We start from the raw sequence: 5,681 nt of genomic DNA on the forward strand, positions 1-5,681 counted from the left end.
GTAACCAACTCCCTACACCACACTTATTTTATGCAATGCCCTCATTGCATATTATGCAAGATAAAAACATAAAAAGAGAATAAAGAGGGAATTGGAACAAACTCCCCTGGGATAGCAGTGGACAGGTTGGTCACTTTCATTTTAGCTCCAACTTCAATTGACTTTAGACATGGGAACATCTCATCCATGTCTTGGGTGTCAAAATCTCATGTGGGTCGCTCCAAATACGCGGAAAAACAGTGTAAGATCCTCAGGAATCAATATGGGAAGAATAAATGGTCAAGTGGTACTCTTATCAGCATCAGATCAGCAATCCCCTTCGTTTAAAAATGAATGACTCGTCGAGTATAAGCGCGGACATCTTCGTATGTGTGAGAATACTAGGCGACTCGTCAAGTCAGTTTAGTGCACTGGTCGAGTAGACCGCTGGACGAAAAAAAAATGGCATTCTGCATTTGTTCCAGCCTCCAATAAATCTTCAAAACTTTCTCCTCACTTCTGGACTTACTCGCTCATGTCCCTAAGGACCGGACTCGATACTTTGACTGTAATGCTTCCCTCTCTTGACTCTCTATCACTCTTATAACCCTTTTGACTCTAGAACTTTAACTCTCCTATGCAAGCATTTCTAATTCAATTCTGAAAAATAATCAAAGCAACCACACATTAAGCAAAACAGTAAAAAGTCTTAACACATTCAAACAAACCAAATAAAAACAAAAACATAAAAATAGAAATTGAAAATTGTCTAATAGAAACGCAAATAAATTAATCCTCCTCCTCGTCATGATCCGGTGTTGTTCCACTTCCTCCCGCACCACTCCTTCTTGTACTAATCACCTCGTCCCACGATGGAATATACGAAAAGTTACCACCATCGATATGCGGTATGTTGAAGTGATCGAAAAGTCGGATATGAGATTGATTGCTAAAATTGATGCCCCGCACCATTTGATCTTGTAGCCGCCTCATCTCCACATTGTACCAATTCATTGGTACTTCTTCAATATCAACCGGAATCACCGGCGGCTCTTCCTCCACATCCCGCTCCCTCCTCGATCGGACCCTCCTTCCCGGTGCTTCGGGACCAACTACCGGATCATCATGCGGGATAGCATAATGACCACCACCATAGTCTTCAATAATCCTGGTGTGCCGGAAAACAATTGGACTGAATGGAGGCGTAGGAATCATCGTCATAAAGTTCCATGCACCACAGGTCATCAACCCAAACGAGTTGGCTAGCTGGGTGACAAACATACCACCATCAATTCGAGATGTTTTGCGATCCTTGACCGCGCCCTCCGATAGATATGAAGCCAAACACCATGGAATATTGCAAAAAATGTCGGGTGTGATAATGCTCCATAAATAGAAGACATCAAGGTTAGAAACCTTGTCATCATCCTTCCTTTGGTTAATAGTGAATGAAATGAGACGATGAATAAGGCGGTGTGTAGGCGATCGAATGTTCCCCTCTTGTGCCGATTTCGGAATATAAACTTTGTTGCCAATCGTGTTCCACCACCCCGTGCTCGTAACTCCATCGGGAAACACCATGTGGGATTGCTCCAAAAAGGCCCGAAAGATATCTGTTGAGACCAAGGGCTGGTCATAAATTCCCAATCGACAGGCAAGGTCGAGCACAGAACATTGATGAAATTCACCCCCAAGGCAGAAACTGAAACTTGCTGGGTGATAACAATCCACTCCCCCGTGAAAGATACCGTGGAGAAGAACTCTATGCATAGCTCCCAATACACCGGCTCTTGAATTCGAAAGACCCGGCTCCACCCCTCACAAATCATCGTTTCTCCTTCGTGGGTAAACTCCTTTAAAAGATAAGGAGCTAACTCCTCTTCATAGCGTACATTTTGCAACCAACCCCAATCTATCCTATTAGGCACGTAAATTTCCTTCTTCCTTATGTCGGCTAACTACTTCTTCCACTTCCGCATTGTTGAAGCAGACTCAATTTGTGGGAAATTCAACCAAGGAAAGTCCCCTTGGTGTCCCCCCAGAACTTTGCCCCCTGCTGAACATTCTTTCTGCAAAACAAAGATACAATACCCAGAAACATAGATTATAATTAAAAGACGTCATGCACATGTTTCTCGACTCGACTCGTCGAGTCCATGTACGACTCGGCGAGTCGCAAGAACTGCACGAGTCAGTCGGCGGGTCGGTCTAAATTGGACCAGGAAATCTCAAAATTTCTTCCAGGGTTTTGTCTAGACACATGTATATAAGGTATTTAGGCAAGAATAAACATGCAAAACATCATAATTCATGAAAAATCGAAACCCTAGAAATTTAATAATTTTCAAAATCGGTTTTTTCTATGCAATTTCCATCATACATAGTCTTACAAGCATACTTTTAACAGAAAAGAGGAAGAAATTCGTTACCTTTTTGTGATGAAACTTTGAAAAAAAATTGAAGAACAATGAAGAGGAAGATGAATGCTTGAGAGGGAATTGAGAGAGAGGCGCACGGCGAGTGTGTGTAAAAACTGATTCTTTTAGGGTTAAAACCCTAGTTACCAGTTGTAAAAGTAATTCTTTTTATTATTTTTTCTGTGAATAATACCGACTCGTCGAGTCGGGGTCAGACTCGGCGAGTCTGGTCGCGATGCCATTTTTTTCTGAAATCTATATGGACTCGTCGAGTCATGGGCAGACTCGGCGAGTCTCTTGCAAACAATTCAAAATTTTTAAAATTCTTGTCATTTATTAAGAAAAGAAAATTTATTTTACCCCACACTTAGTCCATACGCACTCTCAAGCAGACATGTCCGATGATTTGGAAGATTAAAATTCTAAAAAAACGAAAAATTTCAAACAAAACTCAAAAAGGTAAAAGAAAGCAAACTCTAAACAACGGGTTGCCTCCCACCAAGCGCTTCTTTTTAAGGAGTCGTTAGCTGGACTCCTTCCTGTCTACGTCTCGTCATCTTCCAGCATCGGGAATGCACGCCTAGTCTTTTGTGGTTTTGCTTCATTTTGTAAGCGTGAATCTTCTTTTTGTAAGCCCGTTCTGTTTCCTCTCTCTTCTTTTTCATAACATCATTCTCAGATGCTTGGGCTTCCATTCTCCTCTTTTTATTCTTCACCCCATTCGTTTTCACCTTCTTTTGCACTTCTTTTCCTTCAAACTGAATTACTTCGTATTTTGTGAAGGTGCGTGCTCTAGGTTTGGTAATGGATGGTTGATCAGCTTTCACACTCCTTTCTTTTGCCTCCCCTTCTTTTTCTGTGTTCACCCCATCTTCAAGTGTAATTGCATTAAGACATGCTATATAGGCATGTTGAACGTCCGTATCCATGTCTTCTTTTTCTGTTTGTTCTCCTAAAGAATGAGGAAAAATATCCAAATCCAGACTATACAGAGGACTAGTAACCAACAGATCTAAATCGACCAAGTTGTTATCAAATTCGACTGGACTCGTCGAGTCCAGTAAAGTGACTCAGCGAGTCTGAGCATATTCCATCATTTCTTGGGTGTTTTCTGAGTCGGCTCCTTCCAGTAGCTTTTCTAACTCCTCCAAGTCCTTGTTAGCATCTCCATCCTCTCCAGAATGTAGCAGAAACTTGCTATGATCTTCTTTTTGCAAAAGTGCAAGCTCTTTCTGTAGTATCTCATCCTCCAAATGGATAAATGAGATTTCTTCCTTTATTTCCTCTTCTTGCTTTGCTTCTGGTACAGCTCTAAACATTGTGGATTCATCACCTACCCTTAATGTTAGTGTAGACTCACATACATCAATTAAGGCACATGCGGTGTTTAAAAATGATCTCCCCAAAATGATTGGAATTTTGGGGTCTTCTTCCATGTCAACCACCACAAAGTCTACCGGAAATATAAACTTTTCAACTTTAATAAGGAGATCCTCACAAACGCCTTGTGGATGAATTATTGTCTTGTCTGCCAAATGGATCTTCATATTTACCGGTCTTGGCTCCGGTAAATTCAATCTTTTAAAGAAAGAGAAAGGCATCAGATTGATGCTCGCACCCGAGTCGGTCAATGCTTGGGTGACAACTTCATTACCAAACTGGCACGGAATTATAATATTCCCCGGATCGCCCTTCTTTTCGGGTAGCTCACCCAATAGTATCTCCGCGACTTCAGCCAAATCTTTCCTAGCAGCAAAAAGACCTTTTAGCAAGTTGAAGTATTTGGGTGTCTGGAGCATCGTTTCCACAAATGGCACATTAACTTGTAGGGCTTTAACATGCTTCATGAAGGTTTTATATGCTTCAACTTTTTCCGCAAGCATGGCTTTAAATGGGTATGGCAAAGGAGGATTATATGGCTTTAAAGGACTGACAGTTTTATCATTCACGCATGGACTCGTCGAGTCCACTAGAGGGACTCGGCGAGTCAGATCGGGTTTTACTGGAGCCGACTCTTCTGCCTTTTCTGTCTTCCTTTTGGAGATTCTCAGTGTATCTATAAATATTTCTTCCTTGCTGGAGGTCACTGCACTCACATTCTCCATTCTTGGATTGGTTTTGGTATTACTTGGAAGTTGACCCGGTCTTCTTTCGTTCACTTGGTGTGCAAGCTGTCCCAGCTGTTTCTCAATGTTGAGGATGGATGCCTGCTGATTCCTTAGCATGTTTCTGGTCTCATGTATTGCAGCATCGTGATCATTGTGTCTCTTTTCGGACGCAGCTATGAATCTAGTGAACATTTCTTCCAAATCAGCTTTCTTTTCTACCGGTTCTTCTCTTTGATATAGTCCCCTTTCCTTCTGCTTGTATTTTTCCTCCTTAGCCTTCTTATACTCTTCGTATGGGAGCCATTCCTTCTTAGGTTTTCGCCAATTTTCGTCGTATCGATCGCCACTTGAATAGAAGACTTGAGCTTTCTTATTTCCATTCTCATCCAAATCACAATCCTTTGTTAGATGGGGCCCTCTACAATTTTCACATCCCACCCTCATAGCATGGATTGTTTGATCCATTTTTGTCATTCTTCTATCAAGACTATCAAGCTTAGGTATCACCGCCACTATACTATCATTTTCCGCGTTCACTACTCCCCAACTTACTTCGTTTCTTGGATTGTGGTATTCTCTAGAGTGCTTAGAGAATTCTTCAATTAGCTCCTTGATTACCGGGGGTGCCTTCTTCGTGAGCGGACCTTGAGAATCGAGTAATTGCCTTGTGGTGACATTGACTCCATCGTAGAAAATGGAGACCTCTTGTTGGCTATTAAGGTCGTGATGTGGGCAATTTCTAAGCAAACTCTTGTACCTTTCCCATGCTTCATAAAGAGATTCTCCGGGTTGTTGCTCGAAGTTGGCAATTGCTTTCTTTAGCTTGGCTATTTTGGAGGGCGGACAAAAGTGATCTATGAGCTCCTCTTTCATCTTGGCCCATGTGGTGACTGATTCGGGAGGAAGTGACTTTAGCCAATCCTTTACAGCTCCTTTGAATGTGACTGGGAGCATGCGAAGAAGCTAGGTCTCGCGGGGGACATTAGGTACATTGAAGTAGTCGGCCACATCATTCACTTCGTCCAAGTGTTTGTAGGCGTCTTCGTGATCCTTCCCATAAAAAGGAATCTCCTTGAGTTGAGCGAGAATATGGCCTTTTAGTTCGAAAGTGGCGGTCGCGGGAATTCCGGGCTGCACAAGTCCCGGACCGCTGTCGTCGCGCATCCTCTTCTTCCAT

At 42.4% G+C, this 5,681-nt stretch overlaps 1 non-coding gene across 1 annotated transcript; it reads left to right on the forward strand.

Annotated features, from left to right (window-relative positions):
• Nucleotides 1-5,222: 5,222 nt before the first annotated feature.
• LOC111901814 (small nucleolar RNA R71) lies at nucleotides 5,223-5,329 on the forward strand. Its single transcript, XR_002853611.2, has one exon. It is a non-coding gene; the product is annotated as a small nucleolar RNA R71 (small nucleolar RNA).
• The last annotated feature ends 352 nt before the right edge of the window (nucleotides 5,330-5,681 follow it).

The sequence above is a fragment of the Lactuca sativa genome, chromosome 9 (assembly GCF_002870075.4).
Source record: "Lactuca sativa cultivar Salinas chromosome 9, Lsat_Salinas_v11, whole genome shotgun sequence".
Classification (NCBI taxonomy): Eukaryota; Viridiplantae; Streptophyta; class Magnoliopsida; order Asterales; family Asteraceae; genus Lactuca; species Lactuca sativa.